The following is a 25,989-nucleotide window of genomic DNA, read 5'->3' as shown; positions in this document are numbered from 1 at the left end:
TAATACCCAGATCTACTCAGGAAGGAAGAACTAGTTTAGCCTTAGGGACAACTGCTGAAATTGATTAGACTTTAGTAATACCTCTAGCTCAGTCCACCGAGAGGTGAGAAATTCTTCCTTTGTAATTATTAACACTTCCATGTTTGAAACTGAATCATATATTCCATCGGTGTCACTATCCTTTGGAAAGCAGTTTTTATAGCCACTTTCCTCATGGCATTCTTCATGTCAGTATTTCTAAAGGAATAGATGAAAGGGTTGAACATAGGAGCAAAGATGGTCTAAAAGAGGGCAAACACCTTATCTTCATTGAGAGAATTGCAGTAGGGACATAGGTGAAGATGAGGGGACAAAGAACACGATGACTACAGTCATGTGTGATACACAGGTGGAGATAGTTTCTCACCGACCCTCTGAGGAGGGAGTTCTCAAGTTGTTCAGGATAATGATATAAGAAATAAGCAAGGAGATGAAGGTCAAAATACCTAACATCCCAGTGGTACCAATTAACACAGTAACAAGCAAGAAAGTACATGTGCAGGCCAGCTTTAGCAGAGGAAACACATCACAGAAATAGTGGTCTATTTTATTGGGGCCACAGAAAGGTAGCTGAACAGCAATCAATACTTGCATGATTGAATGAAAGAATTCCCCTATGCAAGAGGCCAACACAATAATACCTGTCTACTTATGACGACCATACAACTCAGTGGCTTGTAGATGGTGACATAGTGATCAAAGACCATTGTCACCAGGATGAAGAGCTCTGTGCTACCAAAGAAATGAGCATAAAACACCTGGACCATAGAATTTTTATAGGAGATGGTTGTTCTCTGAGCCAATAAATCTACAGTCAGTTTTGGAATAACAGTGGAGGTGAAACAGACATCCATGAAGGACAGTAACTTAGGAAAAAGTACATGGGCTGTTCATTGAGTTGACTAAGTCTGATGGTGGTCAGGATGAAGAGATTTCCCATCAAAATCACAAAATAGCAAAATGAAAAGAAAAGAAAACTGATGTCCTTGACCTCTTGATTATTTGATAGACTCAGCAAAATAATTTCAGCAGTGTGTTTTCTATCCCCCCGACTTCAGCACTGAGATGAATATACAGGGAAAAGTTAGTACATCTAAAATTAGAAAAATCATGAATAATATCAGTTATTTATCAAATACCACCAGTAACAATCTGGAATTACCCTCACTAAGAACAAAGAAAACATAATACCTATTAAGTTCTTAGCTCAATTTTAATATTGTTAGTCAATGAACTTTACTTAAGTATATATTGTGTTCTCAAGGAAGATATCAAATGCCAAAATTACACAGAAAGGCAAAACTGGAAGACAGTCAGGATCATCAAGCACTGAGATTTTCTTTACTCTAGCCCAGCTGAGGAGATCTCCCAGGACCAGACCACCCCTCCCCTACATTTAGCAAGGGCTAATCCTGAGGAAACAAGTAGATTTCCCCTGCCTTTGCTTTCTGACACCAACCAGTTCAGCACCAAGTTCTTTAGAGTCTAACTGACAGAACCAGAGGCCACAACACACACACAGACACACACATACACACACACACACACACACACACACAAACAACATCATGGGCAAGAAGCAAAGAAGGAAAGAAAAGCTCATAGAATCTTTGTATGGGGATAAGGACCAAAACACGAATACCAAAGAGGTCAGTATTGAGACTTCACTCCCATTTGAAATCTCAGAAGGGACTATGAACTGCTTGCATGCAAAGAGAATATTCCTAGAACAGCTGAAGAAGAAAATAGAGGTAAAAATGTCCAATGACTTTACAAGTGTGAAAAAAGAATTCAATGAAGATAACAGCTTTTTTAAAAGGAAAATTGAACAAATGGAAAAGGAAGCAAAAAACCTAACTGGGAAAATTGGACAAATGGAAAAGGAAGAAAAAAAGCTTACTGCAGAAAATAATTCCTTAAAAGGAATAATTGGACAGATGGAAAAGGAGATGCAAAAGTTATCTGAAGAAAACAATTTGATGAAAATTAGAAATGGAAAAGTAGAAGTTAAAGACTCTAACAATATCCAAAGAATGAAAGGATAGCAGAAAATGTGAAATATCTAATTGGAAAAACAACTGACCTGGAAAATAGATCCAGGAGAGAAAATTTAAGAATTATTGGCCTACCAGAAAGCCATGATGAAAAAAAGAGTCTGGAAAATATCTTCCAAGAAATCATCAAGGAAAACTGCCCAGAATTGGTAGATCCAGACGGCAAAATGCTCATTAAAAGAATACACTGTTCACCTCCTGAAAGGGACCCCAAACTAAAAACACCAAGAAATATATTTGCCAAATTTCAGAAATATCAAGTGAAGGAGAAAATACTACAGGCAACTAGAAAGAAAACATTCAAATATTGAGGAGTTGTAGTCAGGATCACATGGCACCTTGCAGGTTCTACATTAAAAGATCAAAGGAATTGAAATATGATATTTCACAAGGCAAAGGAGATGGGACTACAACCAAGGAGCGATTACCCAGCAGAGTTCAACATAACATTTCAGCCAAGGAGATGGAAATTCAGTGAAATAAGGGATTTCCAGACCTTCCTGGTAAAAAGGCCAGAACTCAGTAGAAAATTCGATCTTCAAACTCAGGTCTCAAGATGGGGATAAACAGGTAAACAAGAGAAAAGAAACTTGCTACTCAGTTTGGTCAAACTGTTTACCTCCCTATAAGAAAACACAGTACTTGTTAATCTTGTGAATTGTGCATCTAATTTGAAATATAAAAGAGATATTCAGAGATACAGGCAATGGGCATAAATTAAATTATGTGATGATAAAAATGTTATTTAAGCATGGGAAGGGATTGTAACAGGAGATGTGAAAAGGTGGAAGCAGAAAATGGTAAATTATATCACAGGAAGAAGTACAAAATCATATTACAGGAGAGAGAAAAAGGGGAGGGAGAGGAGCATTGTTTGACAGGTACTCTGATTTGATTTATTTCGAGGGAACAACAAACTTAAATAAATCTAACTAGCTCTATATGCAGTAGGATGAGAAGGGAGAAAGGAAGGGGAAGGGAAGGTAAAAGTGAGGGAAGAAGAAATAAAGGGCAGTAAAAGGGACGGGGGCTGAAAGAAGGGAGGGAAGACTGCAGGAGGTGGGGGTAAAAAATTAAAACTCTATTGTGGAGGGGAAGAGAGAAGGGAGAACTAAAAGCACAAATGGTTAGAAAGAGGACAGAGAGAAAGAAATACATAGTAATCATAACTGTGAATGTGAATCAGATGAATTCTTCCGTAAATCGGAGATGGATAGCAGAATGAATTAAAAGCCATAATTCAAGAATATGTTGTTTACAAGAAACTCATTTGAAACGGGAGGATACACACAGGGTAAAGGTAAAAGGTTGAAGCAGAATATATTGTGCTTCAGCTGATGTGAGAAAAGCAGGGGTAGCAATTCCAATCTCAGACAGAACAAAAGCAGAAATAGATCTTATCAAAAGAGATAAGGAAGGAAATTATATCCTGCTAAAAGATACCATGAAAAATGAAGCAATATCATTACTAAACATGTATGCTCCAAGAGGTATAGCATCCAAATTATTAGAGGAGAAGATAAAGGAGTTACAGGAAGAAATAGAAAGCAAAACTAAACTGGAGGGGGGCCTCAACCTCCCACTCTCCAAACTTGATAAATCTAACCTTAAAATAAACAAGAAAGTTAAGAAAGTGAATAAAACTCTGGAAAACTCTAGACATGATAGGTTTCTGGAGAAAACTGAATTGGGAGAGAAAGGAATATACCTTTTTCTCAGTGGTCCATGGCATAAACAGAGAAAGAAAATTATAGACCAATCCCTCTAATGAATATAGATGCTAAAATTTAAAATAAGAGTTTAGCAAAAATAATACAGCAACTTATCATGAAAATAGTGCATTATGATCAGGTAGGATTCATGACAGGAATGCAGGGCTGGTTCAATATTAGGAAAACAATTAGGATTATTGATCATATCAACAACAAAATGAACAGAAACCACATGATTATCTCAATCCATGCAGAAAAAGGTTTGGACAAAATACAACACCCATGCCTATAAAAAACACTGGAGAGCAGAGGAATAAGGTGAATTTTCCATAAAATAATCCTAAGTATCTATCTAAAACCCTCAGGAAGCATTATATGCAACGTAGACAAGCTAGATGCATTTCCAGTAAGATCAGGGGTGAAACAAGGATGTCCATTATCACCACTGTTATTCAATATGGTATTAGAAATGTTAGCTGTAGCAAATAGACAAGATAAAGAAGTTGAAGGAATTAGAATAGACAAAGAAGAAACTACGTTATCACTCTTTGTAGATGATATGATGATATACTTGGAGAATCCCAGAGATTCAAGTAAAAAACTACTTAGAATAATAAACAACTTTGGCAAAGTTGCAGGTTACAAAATAAACCCACACAAATCTTCTACTGTATATTACTAACAAAGCACAACAGCAAGAGATAGAAAGAGAAATGCCATTTAAAGCTAGGATAGACACTATAAAATATTTGGGAGTCTACCTGCCAAAACAAATCCAGGGACTATATAAACAAAATTATAAAACACTTTCTGCACAGAGTCAGATCTAAGTAACTAGAAAAACATCAGTTGCTCGTGGGTAGGCCATTCCAATATAATAAAACTGGTATACCTAAATTAATTTAATTATTTAGTGCCATACTAGTCAAACTATCTGATAATTACTTTCTAGAGCTGGAAGAAATAATATCAAAACTCACCTGGACGAACAAAAGATCCATAATAGCAAGGAAAGTAATGAAAAGAAAGGCTGGGAATGTGCCCTAGCTCTACATACCTCAAATTGTGTTGTAAATAGCAATTATCAAAACCTCTTGATACCGTCTAAGAAACAGAAGCCTAGAAAAGTGTAAATGCTGGGTACTCAAGATAGAGTAGGCAAAGAATATAGCAGCCTCCTGTTTGATAAACCCAAGGACCCCAGGTTCTGGGTTAAGAACTCACTGTTAGACAAAAATTGCTGGGAAAACTGGATAAAAGAAACTGGCAGAAACTAGGCATAGATCAATTCCTGACACCATACAGAAGAATAAAATCCAAATGCATTCGTGATCTAGGTATAAAGATCGATAATGTAAACAAATTAGTGGAGATAGGATTAGTATATTCATCATATTTATGGCAAAAGAAAAATTTTGGAGTAAAGAAGAGATAGAAAGCATTGTAGAGTGCAAAATGGATAATTTTGATTATATTAAACTGAAGTTTTTTCATAACCAAATCCAATGCAAACAAAATTAGGAGGCAAGCAGAAAACTGGGAAAGAATTTTTGCAACTAGTGTTTGTGATAAAGACCTCATTTCTAAAATGTGTAGAGAACTCAGTCAAATGTACAAGAATACAAGTCATTCTCCAGTTGGTAAGTGGTCAACAGATATGAACAGGCAGTTTTCAGAGGAAAAAATAAAAGATATCCCCAATCATGTGAAAAAAAGTTCTAAATTAGTGTTAATTAGAGAGATAAAACTCAAAACAACTCTGAGGTACCCCATCATACCTCTCAGATTAGCTAACATGACAAATGATAAATACTGGAGAAGATGTGGGAGAGTTGGAATGCTAATTCATTGTTGATAGAGGTGTGAGCTGATCCTGCCATTCTGGAGAACAATATGGAACTACACCCAAAGGCCTACAAAAATATGCATACCTTTTGACCCAGCAATATCGCTTTTAGGATTGTATCCCCAAGAGATCATAAAATTGGGAAAGGGTGCCACATGTGCAAAAATCTTTATAGCAGCCCTCTTTTTGGTGGCCAAAAACTGGAAATCAAGGGGATGCCCATCAATTGGGGAATGGCTGAATAAATTATGGTATAGGAATGTAATGGAATACTGTTGTGCTATAAGAAATAATGAACAGGAAGACTTCAGAGAGGCCTGTAAAACTAATATAATCTGATGTTGAGTGAAAGGAGCAGAACTAGGAGAACTTTGTGCACAGCAAGGACCACAGTGTGTGAAAGTTTTTCTGGTAGACTTGGAATATCATTGAAATGCAAGGATGTAAAAAAATTCTCAATGTTCTTTCAAAACAAAACGCCTTGCATACCCAGAAAAAGAACTTTGAATTCGATCACAGAATGTAGCAGATCATTTTCTTTTGTTTTATGTTTTGGTTTGTTATATGATTTCTCTCATTCACCTTAATTTTTCTTTTTTTTTTTTTTCATGATCTGTTCCTTTATTTAAAGAGGATGAACTGGGAGATTGCAATTGATACTAGAAATGTCAACAGCACACTATGTGTTTTGTATCTAGTAGGCCCTTAATACACATGGTTAAAAAGAATGAATCAAACAATGGCCTTTAGGTAGCTTTAGGGTCTGCCTGGGCTGTTACTACTCTACTACTGCCAGCCACACCTATTCACCTCCACGTTTGGATCCAGAGTCAGCCCACACTCTTTTTTTTTTTTCTTGAGGCAATCAGGTTAAGTGACTTGCCCAGGTATCTGTATCTGAAATTGGATTTGAACTCAGGTCCTCCCCGACCCCAGGGCCAGTGCTCTATCCACTGTGCCACCTAGCTGACCCAGTCCACACTCTTCTGGCCCTAATCAGGAAGCATATAAAGAGTCTTTGTTTTAGTGGAGTAGTTCTCAAGAAGGATGACTAGGTTTAAGAGTAGACCATGCCTTAAAGCCACAGCTTGAGAAGAAAGGAAACAGAGATGTTTAGCCTTGAAGTAAAAACACTGGGCTGAGAGGAACATCACATCTTCCTGAAAACATCTGGATTTGGCATTAGGCCTTGGTTTAAATCTCACCTCTACTACTTCATACCCTTGTGACCTTGACCAAATCATGACCTCTCTCTTCACCAGACTGCCCAAGGGATTTATGACTTACAAAAAAAGATTAAGAATTGTTAGCCTAGATAATGATATAGGCGGGAGTTTAGAGTTACTGTGTACATGTCCAATGTGTATAACTATTCTTTATATTCTAGATAACTATCCTGTATCTACTGCCTTGCTTGGCTTTAATTCCACATAATAAGATGTCCTTCCCAGTAGAAGTATCACTTTTAATATCACCACCATGCTGCTAACTCATACCTTGAAGTATGAATTTCTAAAATTTATAAAAGTTAGAACTATTTAATAATGTAATATGTTATCTTGTGAGAAAGTACAGTCCCCGTTATCAAAAATGTTCAGATAAACTGTGGCTGACCACTTTCCAGGCCTATTGTAGAGGATTTTTTTTTAATATTAAATTTATTTATTTAACTTTTAACATTCATTTTCACAAAATTTTGGGTTACAAATTTTCTCCCCTTTTATCCCCCCCCCCCCAAACACCAAGCATTCTAATTGCCCCTATGACCAATCTGCTCTCCCTTCTATCATTCCTCTCTGCCCTTGTCTCCATCTTCTCTTTGGTTCTGTAGGGCCAGATAGCTTTCTATACCCCTTTACCTATATTTCTTGTTTCCTAGTGGCAAGAACATTACTCGACAGTTGATCCTAACACTTTGAGTTCCAACTTCTTTACCTCCCTCCCTCTCCAACCCTTCCCTTAGGAAGGCAAGCAATTCAATATAGGCCAAATCTGTGTAGTTTTGCAAATGACTTCCAAAATAGTTGTGTTGTATAAGACTAACTATATTTCCCTCCATCCTATCCTGTCCCCCATTACTTCTATTCTCTTTTGATCCTATCCCTCCCCATGAGTGTCAACGTCAAATTGCACCCTCCTCCCCATGCCCTCCCTTCTATCATGCCCCCCACCCTGCTTATCCCCTTATCCCCCACTTTCCTGTATTGTAAGATAGGTTTTCATACCAAAATGAGTGTGCATTTTATTCTTTCCTTTAGTGGAATGTGATGAGAGTAGACTTCATGTTTTTCTCTCACCTCCCCTCTTTATCCCTCCACTAATGATTCTTTTGCTTGCCTCTTTTATGAGAGATAATTTGCCCCATTCCATTTCTCCTTTTCTCCTCCCAATATATTTCTCTCTCACTGCTTGATTTCATTTTTTTTTAAGATATGATCCCATCCTCTTCAGTTCACTCTGTGCACTCTGTCTCTATGTGTGTGTGCGTGTGTACATGTGTGTGTGTGTAATCCCACCCAGTACCCAGATACTGAAAAGTTTCAAGAGTTACAAATATTGTCTTTCCATGTAGGAATGCAAACAGTTCAACTTTAGTAAGTCCCTTATGACTTCTCTTTGCTGTTCACCTTTTCCTGGTTCTCTTCATTGTTCTGTTTGAAAGTCAAATTTTCTTTTCAGCTCTGGTCTTTTCATCAAGAATGCTTGAAAATCATCTGTTTCATTGAAAGACCATTTTTTCCCCTGAAGTATTACACTCAGTTTTGCTGGGTAGGTGATTCTTGATTTTAGTCCTAGTTCCTTTGACTTCTGGAATATCCTATTCCATGCCCTTCGATCCCTTAATGTAGAAGCTGCTAGATCTTGTGTTATCCTGATTGTATTTCCACAATACTTGAATTTTTTCTTTCTAGCTGCTTGCAATATTTTCTCCTTGATCTGGGAACTCTGGAATTTGGCCACAATGTTCCTAGGAGTTTCTCTTTCTGGATCTCTTTCAGGCTGTGTTCTGTGGATTCCTTGAATATTTATTTTGCCCTCTGGTTCTAGAATCTCAGGGCAGTTTTCCTTGATAATTTCATGAAAGATGATGTCTAGGCTCTTTTTTTGATCATGGCTTTCAGGTAGTCCCATAATTTTTAAATTGTCTCTCCTGGATCTATTTTCCAGGTCAGTTGTTTTTCCAATGAGATATTTTACATTATCTTCCATTTTTTCATTCTTTTGGTTTTGTTTTGTGATATCTTGCTTTCTCACAAAGTCATTAGCCTCCATCTGTGCCATTCTAATTTTGAAAGAACTATTTTCTTCAGTGAGCTTTTGAATCTCCTTTACCATCTGGCTAATTCTGCTTTTGAAAGCATTCTTCTCCTCATTGGCTTCTTGAACCTCTTTTGCCAATTGAGTTAGCCTATTTTTCAAGGTGTTGTTTTCTTCAACATTTTTTTGGGTCTCCTTTAGCAGGGAGCTGACCTGCTGTTCATGCTTTGACTTCATGTCTCTCATTTTTCTTCCCAGCTTTTCCTCCACCTCTCTAACTTGATTTTCAAAATTCTTTTTGAGCTCTTCCATGGCCTGAGCCCATGGGGTGAGCTGGGACACAGAAGCCTTGCCTTCTATGTCTTTGCCTGATGGTAAGCATTTTTCTTCCTCATCAGAAAGGCAGGGAGGAAATGCCTGTTTACCTAGAAAGTAATCTTCTATAGTCTTATTTCTTTTCCCTTTTCTGGGCATTTTCCCAGCCAGTGACTTGAGCTCTGAATATTCTCCTCACACCCACCTTGCCTCCTGATCCTCCCAGCCAGCGTTTGGGGTCTGAGATTCAAATGCTGCTTCCAGCCTCAGGGCTTTTGGCAGGGGCAGGGCTGCTATTCAGTGTGAGATTAAGTTCAAGTGCTCAGGTTGGGGCAGGGCCGCCTCTCAGGATCAGTTGCCTCAGGGGGTTTATGCACAGACCTTCAACAATGGATCCAGGCTCCTGCCCGCCCGGGGAGCCCCGGTCTGCTGCCGCCCCTCAGCTTCTGCCTCCCGAGGGGGCCTGAGCCATTGGGGCACCCCACTCCCCTCTCGACCTGCCAAAGAGACTCTCTCACAGACCCCCATCACCTGTGGGTGGAGGGACTTGTGTGGCCACTGGAGATCCCGTCCCTGAAGCCTGCTCGGGTCTTTTCCTCTTGGTGCTGTGGCCGCAGCAGGTCTGGGCTGGGCTGGGCTCCCACCTTCATTTTTCTACACAATATGAGCCAAGTGAAAATGCATTTAATGGGAATGTAGGAATAGAACCTACATAAAATTGTATACCGTCTCTGAGAAGGACTGGAGAGGTAGGGGGGAGGGCGGTAAAAAATAGTCTAAGTTATACCGTAGTGATTGTAGAACACTGAAAAAAATAAAATTAATATAAAAAATAAAAAATGCATAAACTTAAATACAAAATAAGAAAAGAGAAATATACCATGTCATGTGCAAAGTAGAATTTAAGAGGACTCAAAACACAGAGTAATAAACGTCCATTTCATGAAAGGCTACATAATGAATACTACATATTGTATTCAGAGCTGTACACCTTTATTTCTTTATAACTTTTCTTTTTTTGTTTTTGTATAATTTTCCCCTTCCTTTCCCCTCCCCCAGAAGGCTGCACATACACACACACACACGAAACACATATGCATATATACATACATACAGACAGACAAAACATATGTTTATACAAACATATACACATACATTCAGCTACATGCACATTTATATACTTAGCTATAATCCTATATAGGCATAAACATTCAAATACATCTATATAAAACTTTAAAATACTCGTTTATCCTCTTTTCTTTGATGTTAGATAATACTTTCCTACATAAACCCAAGTCTGTCCATATTTTCCTAAGTCCACCAACTTATTATTTCCTACACCAGAGAACTATTTCAACCTTACACTATCTAGTTATTTTAAATAGTCTAATACAATAACAATTAATAAGGCGAACATATAATGGAGTTTCCCTATTTTTCTCTTTTCATTAAATTTATTTTCTCTCTAACTTTGTTTGAGATCATGATTTTAATTGCTGTATTTTTTCTAATAAATTCTACTTCTGATCTTTATTTTATATCTCTTATTTCCTAAATCTCTTGACTCCTTTACTTTATGTCTGCCCACTACCTTGCCCTCCTATCACTTAGCCTAACCCCTCCAAAGATCATTCCCTTATTCTCTCTCCCCATTCAACTAGACATACTTATATATCCCCCTTATTCTATTCTCTCTCCTTCTTCCCTCTAAAAACCATTCCCTCCCTAGCCCCTTAATCTTTTATTTCTTTCTGAATTTAGAGGACTTTTACAACTGTTTTCTCTTTAACCCATTCTAGGGTTCTAGAACTACCAGACTCTTTTGTATCAGTTCTTTCTCTTATACCTCATTTCTATAAGCTAATCACACTTTTTGCCTTTTTCTTAAATGGTTTTACTTATTACAATCAAATCATTCTCAACTGTATCCAATTTTCCTTTCAAACTACTCAATTATTAATCAGAATCTTAGACAAACACTTTACATTTCCTAAGGTAAAAGGCAGTCTATCCTTATTGAGTTTCTTGTAATTAGACTTTAATGTTTAGGTTATATTTTCTTTGATATTGAATGTTTAATTTTCTATTAAGCTCGGTTCTTTTTCAATAAAATCTTAAAATTCTGATAATTCATTGAATACATATTATTTTTCTCCATGCATCTTGCCTTAAAGGAACTATATTTATAAAGAGGTAGAGAACATCCCACAACTATAAATCTATAAATATATCAGATATCTACCATGTATATATCTATTTATGTTTATCTACCCTCTAGCTTGTAATAGATATTGGTACCTAGCTATATGCGTCATGTGTCTACTTATCTAGTCATTATCTACCAAAATGAGACTAACCTCAGAAGCAGGATATTTGACAAGATGATGGGATGAGAATCAAATAAGTATTCTGAAGAAGTTTGGATCTGAGCAATCTTTTTTAAGCAATGGATGTTGAGTGACTTTCTTGGGGGTCATATATGTAGTGAGTGTCTGAGGCTGGATTTGAACTCACACACTCCTGATTCCAAGGCAAGTACTCTTTCCACTATATATCCTAGATACATTGTGATTTGAGTAATCTTAAAGAAAGTCATGGAGGACAATAAGTAAAGGCGAAAAGGGAGAATATTCAGGAAGGTGGGGACAGCAATTCAAGTAATATAGTCAATAAATAGAAATGTTATGAATGAGCAACAACAAAGCGTCCCATATAGCTACATCATAGAGGTTCTGTAGGAAAGTAAATTAGTAAAACAATTCAAAACTATTAAAGTAGTGGAAGTCAGATTATAAAGGACTTTGAATGTCATAAAAAAAAAAAAAAAAGAATGTATTTGACCTGGAGGACATATTGAGATGCTGGAGTTTGTTAGATAAAGGAATGATATAAAAACATCTGTACTTTAGGAAAGTAACTTCATTAGCTGAGAGGAGGATGAATTGGATGAATGATTCTGGGAGAATTTTACACTAGTCCAGATGTGAGGTGATTAGGCCTTGAATCAAGGTGACATATGCATGAGTAAAGAGAAAAGGACATATGTGGCAGATGCTGGAAAGGTAGAAATAGCAAGGCTTGATATCCGATTTGATATGTATGATAGATGAGGAGTCAAGGATGACATCAAGATTGTGAAACTATGTGACTAGAAGGATAGTAGTATGACTAAAAAATTATAGGAAATTTGTGAGTAGTGGATACTTTGGGGAGAAAACCATGAGTTCTGTTTCAGATATATTGACTTTTAGGTTCCTTTACGATATCCAGGTTAAGATTTCCAGAATTTTATGACTCTAGTTAAGGAGAGATACTCTGGATGGATATAGAGATCCACCAGGAGAGTGATAATTACATTGATGAGTTTGGAGAGGGTGAAGAGACAGCACAATGGAGATACCAAAAAAACATCCTTGGGGTACCCTACAAGTCAGTGGTGTGAGATGAATTGGAATTCAAAATAAAAGGAGAGTTTTCTGATATATTGCCTCACATCTATCAAATTGTTGAAGATGACACAAGGTGGGAAAATTCCCAATTTTGGAGAGGATGAAGGAAGACAGTATATTATTCCAGGGTTGGTAGAAATGTGATTAATACAGTTATTCTGGAAATACGTCAATAATATACAAATAAATTTCTTCCTTTCTTCATCTTCTTTGACTACTACTATGTTTTCTACTAGAAGAAGCATAAAGAAGGGGATAATCATCATAGGAATTATGATAATATTAGTAATTTAACAAAATAAAAAAATTAGTAATGTAATTTTGGCAAACTTGAAACTCATCAAGAGCAAAGATTGTCTTATTTATTTCTATATGACCCCTTTGAACCATTTGCCGTTAAGGAAATGCAGAAAAGACAGAAGAGAGAAAGAAGGAAGGAGAGAAGGAAGAAAGGGAAGGAGGGTGGGCTTGGATTTAGGAAATCTCACAGAGCTTTCAAAGATCTTAGGTTCCTCCCTTGAATACAAATCCCACCTATACACTTCGACCCAGGAATACAACTTGGTCTATTTCCAAAGATGATTCGGGAAAAAGGAAATATGTTTTTCTTTATATTTTCTTTATAGTTAATTTCAGTATTTATAAGTCAAAATAGCTTTCTTGATCAAAGCATTCTTAAAAATAATATTGCTGTTGCTGTTTACAATGTTTTCTTGGTTGTGCTCATTTCACTCTTCATTATTTCATGCTTCTTTCCACGTCTTTTCCCCTAAAATCATTGAGTTCATCATTTTTCATAGCACAGTAGTATTCCATCACGATCATATATCACAACTTATTCAACCATTTCCTAATAGATGGACATACCTGCAGTTTCCAATTATTTCCAACCACAATGAGAGCTGCTATAAACATTTTAGGACATATAGCTTCTTTTCAGTTTTTCCCTATATTCTCCTGTGTGAGAAGTGCATACTCCTGAGAGATTTTATGGGGAAGTAATGATAAGTGCATCATAAAATGAAAAGGTATGAGCAAGATTTATTATGTGTTATTGAGATCTTTGTACTGCTAAAACCAGAGATAACACTGAAAAAAGAATAAATATAATTATCTATTAAAATAACTTAAAATAGACTGCTATTTCTTCAATTGCAAGGATTATAACTTCTCTTTCTCTTTCTATATCTATCTCTTTCTATATCTCACTTATATAATATTTAAATATTCTTACTATCAAAAGCTCTATGAGGTAGGTAGTGTAAATATGATTCTTATTTCTAGATAGGCAAACTGGAATTTGGAGAATTTAAGGGACATTCCAAAATATGCACAGCTAAAAAGTGGAGCAACTTGATCTTGAATACTGGTCTTCTACCTCAATATCTCATGTTATGCTTCTCATAACACTTTGTTTCATATCATTTATTAAATACCTGGAATGTGATATTTTTAATTTTTCAAATGTTGGAATCTATTGGTACTTTACTTGGAATCCCAGTATTGAGCAACAAAGAAATAATTACCAAAGGGCCTCCAGATTAAACTAGTAAACAAAGTAAACAGATTTTGAAAGGATTTTTCCTTTCAATGAATCACAAGTACAGGTCTCCTTAAGTACTTATTTAAAAGATATTTAAAATCACTTAACAACCAGTTTCTGAAAGTGAACCTCATATGAAAGTAAGAGAATTTAAGAAGAATCACAGGAAAACAGTGCACAGCTTATTTAAAACTATGATTATATAATAATAAAAAACTGAAAGGAAAATATTTCTACCCATGTGTCACAAATATATTGAGCTGACTTAGCTGGGAAGCTCTAAGAAACATATGATTTCATTCTAACATGCCCATTTGAAGTGCTATTGCATGAGGTTATGGTGACAATGTGAGCATGGTCAGAAGGTCCTAATTTTAAACACTATTTCACTGAAACGGTGATGAAAAATACATGTGTCTCTGACATAGTGGAAGAGAAATGTAGTCATTCATTATTGCACAGTGGCCTCTGTTTTATAGCCACAATCCCGGAATTGTATTTTTTTTCCTTGGAATTTACAGAATAATTTTTGCAGAAGACAATTGAAACTTCTGTAGGTCACACATAAAGAGTTTCTCAGGGAAATGTTACCTGTCAAGTCACCACAAACAAGGGAAAAAAAGAATCAATATCAGCATGACCATTCAACTGATACTCAGGGAAACAGATTGAGTCTCTGAAGAAGCCATCCCTACAACCTTCAAAACAGTTGGTATCCAGGGAAACTTTATACAGAGACTATGTTGATGGAACATGTTTTTTTTTTTTTCATTTTAAATGTTATGGAGAAAAAGAAACTCTCTTTTCAACTAACAACTAATTCATTTTTCCTTATTTAGAATTTTTATAAATGTGTAATTTTACACTATGTAATACAGTGCAGTGATCGTATCATCTGAAATTGTCCACGGAGGTTCTCTTTAAGCTTAGAGAGGCAGTATGATACTGAGCATAGTATATTGATGCAGGAGTCAAAGAATCTGGATTTAAGTTTGCCACTGCTGCTCCTGGTATTATTGTTCAACGTCATTCAGACTCTCAGGGGGTCTGATTTCTCATCTGAAAATCAATAAGGTTAAATAGAGGTCTCTATGTTTCTTTCCAGCTTTAATTCTGTTATATTATATTACTCATTTTCCTAGTATCTCATTTTGAGTAAGAAGAGAATTGAGATTCCTTGTAGCGCATTAAACCCAGTATCTGGGCCTCAGAATTAAGCACAGTTTCTAATGCCTCGTGTTTTTCATTGCCCAGAGAAAAAATTCACAAACCTGGAAGAATTATTAAATATTGAATACAGCTAGCCTTTTTCCCTATCATGTTTACTTTTTAAATAAAAACAATATATAAATTGTGACCAGTCTCATAAGTACCCAGGACACATTCCTGTGAATCTTTTGTCCTTGTCTGGGTTCTTCCACGGACTAGTTGTGAGACCTTGGCCAAGGTGTTTTCTTTATTTGTTTCTCAGAAACTTGATCTGTAAAATTATGTGAAAAAAATCACTCCAAAAAACTCTGCATGTATTCAAAGGGCAAGCTAGAAAATATGAGTCTAAAACCTTTCATCGTTTGCATACCTCAGCTCCACTGGACTGCTGGATATAATTTCTTGTTGTTTTCATCTTACACCGCGAGAAATGCACGTGGTAAAAGTGAATAGAGGACTGGAGTCAGAGGCAGGAAAAACTGAGATGATACTTCACCTAGTCCACTCTTCAGTAATGTGTTCTTGTGCAAACCAGTTACCTTCTTTACCTCTTGTCTTCTTCATCTGTGACATGGAGAAAAGAGGATCTGAAGTATCGTATTCCAGAAGTTCTGTGTAATTATCCTCAAGTGAGATGATGAATAGAAAGGTTTCTGTTTGGACACTCTAAATGTAATTGCTTCCTAAATTGACAAAGAAAAGTACATAAGTCTATTAACAAGACATTTGAAAAAGAAAGGGAACTAGGAATCCCAGCCTATCTTCAGATGATTGTATAAAGAATTTGCAGATAAGGTTAATACTTGTCCTCATGTTCTGAGGTGTTCAACACTAAGTAAAGTGATGATCAAAATGGAAAATAATAGAAAACTCTGATGATTCTAAGACATCATTTGATTCTCCTTCATTTCTTCCCCAAGTATATTTCCATCAGTCATTTTTTATTACTTTTCTGTATTAATTAAGATGATTTCACAGGCTGCTTCTAGTTCAGCTCTTTTATGTTCAATGGTCCCTTCAAGTTCAGCCTGTGCTCTTAGGTCCTTGATCAGACATCTTAGGTTTTAATAGTGACCCAGTACTATCATTCTACAGTAATAAGTCCTGGGGTTCTCTTCATTAGTAAAACTCTATGTCATATAGTAGCATATTGTAGTTTACTAAAAACACTGTCTTTCTAATCATACAGAAAATTCTACTGGATAAAAGAGGAGTATTTATAGTCAGCAAAGACATTTCCAGACCAATCCCTGAGGAATTTTCTTTCTCCTTTGTATGAAATAAGTGGCAGATAGGCATCAATAGACTGTTTTTATAGAATAACTATGTGACTTCCATTATATTAAGAGCATAAAAGTGAACAAATACTGTAGAAGGTAAAAGGAAGAACAGTTTTATTTTCATTAGAAAATTACAGCAGGTTTCAAGGAGGAAGGGGTCTCAAAGGTGAACCTCTCATTCCAGGTAGGAATTCTATTTTGTTCAGATAAGCATTATGCTCAGATTATAATTTATATATGTGAGAGTGAGGAAAGAGATGCCAGTGAATTCTAAAAATCTGTAAATAGATTGTAGGAAGAATCTGTAGAATTTTCTTAATAATTTTTTGCCTATTCCTAGCTAAATTGGAGTGAAGTGTCAGAAGTCATTAAAGAGAAATAACTTTTTATCTCTTGTGACATCTGGTTATATTCTCATACCATTCAATAATTCAGGTGTTTTCTTCCTGTCTGATTCTTCATGACATGATTTCATTTTATTTTGTTTTGTCTTGATAAAGATATTGAAGTTGTTTGCCATTTCTTTCTCCAGTTTATTTTACAAATGAGACAACTGAGGGAAATAGGGATAAGTGCCTTGTCCAGGGTCACACAGCTAGTAAGTGTCCGAGGCAAGATTTAAATTCAAGTTTTTCTGATTCCAGGTCTCGCACTCAATTCACTGTACCACCTAGCTGCCTCCTATTTAGTAGTAATAAAGAAAAACAAATCAGTTCAAATCACAATCTCATTGTATTTTTGAACTGAATTAATCTAGAGATCATTTCCTTCTATCTTTTCATTTTACAGATAACGAAATTTATGAGTAAGAAAGGATGTAATTCATCCAGGGTCACCTATCTTATAAGTGGTTCAACTGGGATTCAGAAGAATTCTTCATATTTGTCCCATCTCCTGGTTTTCTGTTCTCCCTTCACCAACCAGTTCAATCCTTCGTTCTACACAAAGCCTGTCCTAGACCCCATTTCTTTTTTTTTTTATTTCACTTTTAACATTCATTTTCACAGAATTTTGGGGCTTCAAATTGTCTCTCCCCTTGTCCCCTCCCCCCACCCCAAAACATCGTGCATTCTAATTGCCCCCATCTCCACTCCACTCTCTTCTCCATCATTCCTCTCTTCCCTTGTCTCCGTCCTCTCCTCTGTCCTGTTGGTCCAAATAACTTTCTATACTCCTTTACCTGTATTTCTTATTTCCTAGCGGCAAGAACAGTACCTGACAGTTATTCCCAAAACTTTGAGTTGCAACTTCTTTTCCTCCCTCCCTCCCCTCCCCCTCCCTTTGGAAGGCAAGCAATTCAATATCGGCCAAATCTGTATAGTTTTGCAAATGACTTCCATAATAGTCCTGTTATATAAAAGTAACTTTATTTCCCTCCATCCTGTCCTGCTTCCAATTACTTCTATTCTATCTTTTGATTCTGTCCCTCCCTGTGAGTGTCGACCTCAAATTGTACCCTCCTCCCCATGCCCCCCCTTCCATTGTCCCCCCCACCCTGTTTATCCCCTTGTCCCCCACCTTCCTGTATTGTAAGATAAGTTTTCATACCAAAATGAGTGTGCATTTTATTCCTTCCTTTAGTGGAATGTGATGAGAGTAAGCTTCATGTTTTTCTCTCACCTCCCCTCTTTATCCCTCCACTAATAAGTCTTTTGCTTGCCTTTTTTATGAGAGATAATTTGCCCCATTCCATTTCTCCTTTTCTCCTCACATATATTTCTCTCTCACTGCTTGATTTCATTTTTTTTAAGATATGATCCCATCCTATTAAATTCACTCTGCACACTTTGTCTCTGTGAGTGTGTGTGTGTGCATGTGTGTGTGTGTGTGTAATCCCACCAAGTACCCAGATACTGAATAGTTTCAAGAGTTACTAATATTGTCTTTCCATGTAGGGATGTAAACAGTTCAACTTTTCTAAGTCCCTTATGACTTCTCTTTGCTGTTTACCTTTTCATGCTTGTCTTCATTCTTGTGTTTGAAAGTCAAATTTTCTTTTCAGCTCTGGTCTTTTCATCAACAATGCTTGACAGTCCTCTATTTCATTGAAAGACCATTTTTTCCCCTGAAGTATTATACTCAGTTTTGCTGGGTAGGTGATTCTTGGTTTTAGTCCTAATTCCTTTGACTTCTGGAATATCCTATTCCATGCCCTTCGATCCCTTAATGTAGAAGCTGCTAGATCTTGTGTTATCCTGATTGTATTTCCACAGTACTTGAATTTTTTCTTTCTAGCTGCTTGCAATATTTTCTCCTTGACCTGGAAATTCTGGAATTTGGCCACAATATTCCTAGGAGTTTCTCTTTTTGGATCTTTTTCAGGTGGTGATCGGTGGATTCTTTCAATATTTATTTTGCCTTCTGGTTCTAGAATCTCAGGGCAGTTTTCCTTGATAATTTCATGAAAGATGATGTCTAGGCTCTTTTTTTGATCATGGCTTTCAGGTAGTCCCATAATTTTTAAATTGTCTCTTCTGGATCTATTTTCCAGGTCAGTTGTTTTTCCAATGAGATATTTCACATTCTCTTCCATTTTTTCATTCTTTTGGTTTTGTTATGTGATTTCTTGGTTTCTCATAAAGTCATTAGCCTCCATCTGTTCCATTCTAATGTTGAAAGAACTATTTTCTTCAGTGAGCTTTTGAATCTCCTTTTCCATTTGGCTAATTCTGCTTTTGAAAGCATTCTTCTCCTCATTGGCTTCTTGAACCTCCTTTGCCAATTGAGTTAGCCTATTTTTCAGGGTGCTATTTTCTTCCACATTTTTTTGGGTCTCCTTTAGCAGGGTGCTGAGTTGTTGTTCATACTTTGCTTGCAAGTCTTTTATTACTCTTCCCAGTTTTTTCTCCACCTCTCTATCATGATTTTGAAAATTGTTTGGGCTCTTTAATACCTTTTCCCAGAGCTGATCCCATTGAGTGTGCTGGGATGTAGAAGCACTGACTTCCGTGTCTTCCCCTGATGGTGAGCACCGCTCTTCCTCATCAAAAGGGAGGGGAGGAGAAACCTGCTCACCAAGAAAGTAACCTTCCATAGTCTTGGTTTTTTTCCCTTTTCTGGGCATTTTCCCAGCCAGTGACTTGAGCTCTGAATATTCTCCTCACACCCATCTTGCCTCCGGATCCTCCCAGCCCACGCTTGGGGTCTGAGAATTAAATCTAAACCCCATTTCTTCTAGTGCCTTTCCTCTTAGTCTACCTCCCCTGTCTCGTGTATATATCTTGTATTTGCATTGTTGTTTACCTCTCGTTCCCCTCATTTCATTATGAGGTGTATGTATACATACATACATACACACACATATACATATATGTATATGTGTATACACATATGTATGTATATATATATGTGTATATACAACCATATATGTATATACATATACATACATATATATGTGTGTATAAAACACATTACACATATGGAATCTTATAAAAATTTCCATATTAACCATGTGTATCTCTTAGGCAATATTCACAGCACTAAAGACAGCCATGAATGTGCTGCTTTACTTCTGGACTGCAAAGTATAAAAGATTCTTCATATGGAAGGCAGAAGAAAAAAGTCAAATCCCAACAACAGAAAGCCAAATCCATAATAGTAGCTAAGAAATGAGTTCACATTAGCACTGCTGGGTACCAAGGCATTCCCAAGCCTCTCCCCGCCTGGGCCTTTCCAGAAGCAAACACTCACTAACCTTGATGTGCCTTCTGGCCTGCTTCCTTTATCCTCCTTCTCAACCCCTCTTATTGACTTCCTCCTGGTTCTGCTCAATCCTTCCTGTTGCAAGTGTTCAGTAAGCTCCTCCCTCCACATGTGATTTAGGCTTCCAAGTGATTTATTCAGATTACATGGGACTATTAATGAATGGGAAAGATCTTCCCATTTAAATTACCATTACACCATGTTGAGAAAAAAGAGAGAAACTAAAAATAAAGAAAAAATCTTCAATCTAAATTTAGTGTTGAGAGAAATAACTATTCTCTCTTGTATTAATAACCTATTATTAAAGGGGAAACTTTTCTACTTGTCATCCAGAATAATCCCAGTGTGAGAAATCTTAGGCAAAGACTTACCCAGGCTAAGATCTAAATAAGATATAAAAGAAATTCTCATTTTAGGCTAATAGGTGGTTTCATCTCATTGTATTTGCTCAGACAACCTGGGAAAAAATGTAGATTCTCCCTTCTGTAGGAAAAGTGACATTAACATTGATAGGTCTCTTTAATCAAGACTTGATTGATAGAAATCATCAAGACAGTCCTTGGAATAATGCCCAAATCTACTTTGTAAACTTTATTTTCCCATTAACTCTTAACCAGTCAGAGTTAATTGCAACTTCTGGAACACCTGTTCTTCCAAGGGCATTTAAACTCTAAGCCCACCACCATGAAGTGCCTTTGGTTTTTGAGAGGGTCACTGATATCTTTTATTAATAAATATGTTAGCACAATATTCTATTGGTTCAGTTCATTTCCCTTTTCAATTTTTTTTTTTTTTAATCAGTGAGCTCCTCATTTCTTGTAGGACAGTTGTATTCCATCACAAACGTACCACAGTTTGTTTATCCATTCTCCAGTTGATGGGCATCCCTGCGATTTACAGGTTTTTTGTCACCAAAAAGAGAGCTGCTTAAAACATATAGAACATAAAGGTTCTTTTTCTTTTTCCCTAATCATCTTTGCAAAAGACCTAGGGGTTGTATAGCTGAATCAAAGTTTATACACAGTATTATAGTTCTTTGGGTATAATTCCAGATTGTTCTCAAAAATTGTTGAAGCATTACAATTCCATCAATAATAAAATAGTTTCCCAATTTTTTCCACATCCTCTCTAACATTTTTCACTTCCCTTTTCTATCACTTTAGCCAATCAGGAACAATATATTTATTTATTATGTTTATTTATTTATCTTACATTCTTATGTTACTTTTAGTGCTAGAATGACAAGTTTCTAAATTATGAGGTTCTTTCTTTTCAGTAGTAAAATGCTATTACTACAATACATAGCATAACCCACTTCTCTAAATACAGTTTCTCCAAGAATATTTAGAAAAGTTGCAGTAAAGGGATTTAAGAGAAGTATTTATAATCAACAGAAATTTTAGGAATAATTCCAAAGGCATTTCCTAACTTCCTTAAACAAAATAGATGTGGCCATCAATAGACCAGTTTTATGTATTAACTAGTTGTGTTTGTCCTTTGTTTTCTAAGAGGATCATGATATCAGGGAAATGAAAACATGACTTGAAGTTGTCTTTGATTTGAGTGAGGCAGAGGTGTCCAAGGTCACCAACCTCACTTTCTCCTCCACAGTCATCGGGGACCAGGGGCCAGATATTCATCAGGACAACTAGAGATGGCACGGAATGCAATGGGAGATCCTGTCCATTTTAGGTAAAGACCTTACATCCTCTGTGCAATTGTGATATAGTGTGAATGTTGTAAGATTTCAATTCAGGTGTTCCTGATTCTAATTCATATTCTCTATCCCGTGTGTCCCATAGCTGCCTAAGATCAAGTTGATCTTGAACTTATTTAAAGAAAAAAATATATTATTTGAATTTATCTGCTTTGAGAGATTATGACCTCTCTATCATTACAGGTTTTAAAAATAGTGAAATAGTGAGAAAGTTGCAGAAGGGATTTCTTTTTTCAGCAAAGGTTAAATATCATATTTTTTGCATGACTTAACAAATTTGAGATTTTGTGACAATGTGAAAAAAGGAGCTTCCTTTCAAAGTTAGAGCCACATATATGTTTAGAGTGACCTAAAGAGTGGCCTTGTATAGATTTTTCTGACCTCTGTAATATATACAGATATAGCAGATTGGGATTTAGAATTCATCTAAAAAAAGTAAAATGAGTATAAAGGAAATTTAATTGAAGGTAGATTTTCTAGAAAGAAATTACTGTCTACACAAAATTTCATTCAGAATATATTATATCATCTTATTATTGTTAAAAGGTTTCTGTGGATACCAAATGGGCAAGAGAGGTGGATACTGTGACTAAAAAGTCTTTTCACTCATTATATGGTTGGCCATGCCATATATTGTTCTTTAAGATACCCAAATAGGCAATATTTCCCAGGGAGGCTCATTATGTTGCTTTTGAGAAATTGCCAATATTCAAATCAAATTATGCCAAAATGTTTCATTCTCTTTCCTTCTAAAGGGAAATCTACTACTAAGCAATAAGCATAACCCATTGATAAGGCATTCATTTTTATATCTGCATCCAGTAACGGTTAAAATTGCATTTTTTGTTTAAGTGTATGATTTTGTACCAAAGCTTCCTCCTTTCCCTCCTCCTCCTCCTTCTCTTTCACCTCTTCTTCCTTCGAACAACAACAAAGAAGTAGTAGCAACAGCAACAACAGGAAAATAGTATGCACAGTGATTTTAAAAATCTAGATGGAAAGAACACCAAACTACAAGAGTTGAAACTGCATGTTGTGAAATTAGAAAGAACAGGCTTAGACGCACAGAAGAGATATGAAAAGACAGTTTCCTCTTCTTCCTTTGTGATATTTGTTATACATGGGTGTTAAATATTGCATAAAATGGCAGATTTTTTCCTTTGTCTTTGCTATTCAATTTTTCCCTCTTCTTCTGTTTCTTTTTCTGCCAACTTGTTAAAATAAGGTTTGTCTCTGAAAGAAAAATGAAAGGAAAGGATGGAGGTGGGATCTAGTTAAAGCTATAGCTAATTATTTATCTAAAAGATAAAACAAATAAAGCTCATAAAGCCAAAATGTTGCCTTTCATTTTATACCTTGTTTATGGTGAAATTAGGTATTTTTAGTCGTGATGGTGGTGGCTTTTTTCATTCTTTCAAGTTCTCACTTTTCAATTTTCAATCCTTTGTGATATAATGGTGTCTTAGCAAGCATCCTAGCATTCCCAGGATGACCTGCTAATATGGATTCTTCGATCCGCTTTATAAAAGAAAGCATCAAAGGAATTAAAAATCCTTCTTTAATTAAACATATATAAGCCAATCACTAGTTCAGGGGAAATGCCAACAACCTGAACTTGGAGGAAATTCAAACTGAGAAAATGCAAGCAGAGAAAATAGTAAAAAGATCAATAAGGAGGGTTCCACCTGTCTGACAGAAAATACAACCCCTTATATACACAACTGCATGAAGGAGCACCAACAACATCTCAGTAGTTGGGGGCCTCTTAACAAAGGACTATGCCGAGTCCCATCTATAGAATCAAAAGTTGCTTCTCATAAACGAAACTCCCAAAGTAAAATACCAGTCTCCTACTATATATAGTTTTCAAATTATAGGCTTAGAGCCAGAAAGTAGCACAGTGACTCTGAACCTCTGAAACTAAACTCCAACAAGAAAAGTTCCACTTTGCTTGCTCTTATACAAAATGTAAATGCTACCCCATATATTAACTCTTTGTGCCTTCTCCAAGGTCACCATTGATATATTTGTTGTGAAGAACAAATGCCTTTTTCTCAGTCCTCCTTAAGTTTTTGTCTCCAGACCTCAACCCACCCTGTGAAACCCTCCCAATGAAAATTTACACTCAAGTTTTGGGAAGCTGCACTTATAGGTAATCTTTCCCCTTATCCTGCATGAAACGGTCCCCCACGTCCTTTTCCGACCATCTCTATACTATGAAACCTTTCTATTACATTTTCTCCTCCCCTAATATAATGTAAGGTCTTTGGGACATGAGACTATTTTGTTTGCTTGAATGTGAACCCTCAGCACTTAGCCCTTGCCTGGCACATTGTCAAAATGTCAAATCAGTGATCTGTGTTCTTGTGCATTTGACTCAATTCTCTACGAGTATTTATTGCACATATACTTTGTGACAAATGCTATGCTAAACACCAGGCATACATATAAAATTTTTGAAAAATCTTGCTCTCAAGGTGCTTACACTCTGAAGGGTTTGGGGACAAGATGTACCTAGCAATATATATGTTTATATTGGACATGTAAACAACAAATGGAAGACAATGTAAGAGTGAAGGCATTAAAATAAAGGAGGAACAAGAAAGGCTTCTTTCAGAAGGTGATATTTCAGCTGAGACTTGAGAAGGAGCCAATAGGGAAAAAGATCATTCCCAGCATAGTAGGCAACCATGAAAGAAGCTCAGTTTCAAAATATAAAGCGTGGTATCCAAGGAACAGTAAATAAGCCAGAAACATTATTTCAAAGAGTGTATGGAAGAAAGTAATGAAAAAGTAGGATGGGGACAAGTTATGAAAGACTGAAAGTCAAAAAAAATGATTTTATACAGTAAATACGTCATATTCACTGTCTGTCTCACTATCTCTGTCTCTTTGTCTCTCTTTGTCTCTCTCATGAATGGTGGTATTAGTTTTCTCCACTTTAATTTCCTTAGCTGTAAAACAAACAAATAAACAAATGAATTAATGAATATATATATATATATATATATATATATATATATACCTTTGGTTTCCACCTCAGAGGGTAGTTTAGTAGATAAATATTTTTTTTTTGGAAAAATTTTTACAAGCATTAAGGTGTTGCATAAGAATCTGCTCTTAATATTCCTTTAAAGCTTAACTCAGTTGCTATCATGAAGCCTTTACACCCCACCCTGTACCGTTCTTTTCAGTTTATATTCCTTTGTCCCAGAGATTTTAGTTGAGAGGGGAAAGCAAAATGCAACCATCCAAAATAATTCAAGAAAAAATTCAAAAGAGAAAGCACAAGTCAGGATCACACAAAATTTTTAGCCATCACCCTAATAGAATAGAAATTTTGAGATATTTTATGCCAAAAGTAAGTGATATGGATTTACCACAAAGAATAGCTTGATCAGACAAAAATGAAGACGTGTCTACAGGGGGAAAATGAATCTCTAATGAAATAGGGGACTTCTAAGAATTCCTAATTAAAAGAATGGAATTGCATAAAACTTTGAAATCAAATACAGGAGTTAAGAGTAACACAGAAGTTAAATATGAACAAAAATGATAAGGTACTAAAATGTATGCTACTCGCATTCAAATATGTATAAATGTTTGTCCACTATGAACTCAATAACCATTGTGTGTCATAGAGAGTCAAATTTAAGAGAAATCACAAAAATGTGATTGTCTTTTAACGTCTTGAGGATAGTAAGAGAGGAATGCAAAGTGAGAGGACAAAAATACACTGGGGAAGGAAAAGAGAAACAAAGATTATGGACATTTATCTCACATAATCAGATTTCACTAGAATTACTTCCACAAACGAAGTAGATGGGGCAAGTGGATGTGACTGACACTTAAGGATCACTGGCAT

General features: G+C 36.1%; 1 pseudogene; it reads right to left on the bottom strand.

Moving 5' to 3' along the window:
* Nucleotides 1–128: 128 nt before the first annotated feature.
* On the bottom strand, nt 129–24,985 carry LOC140510974 (olfactory receptor 4P4-like; annotated as a pseudogene).
* Nucleotides 24,986–25,989: the final 1,004 nt, after the last annotated feature.

Source organism: Notamacropus eugenii, chromosome 6 (genome assembly GCF_028372415.1).
Source record: "Notamacropus eugenii isolate mMacEug1 chromosome 6, mMacEug1.pri_v2, whole genome shotgun sequence".
Lineage (NCBI taxonomy): Eukaryota > Metazoa > Chordata > Mammalia > Diprotodontia > Macropodidae > Notamacropus > Notamacropus eugenii.
This window is presented reverse-complemented; position numbering and strand designations above follow the sequence as displayed.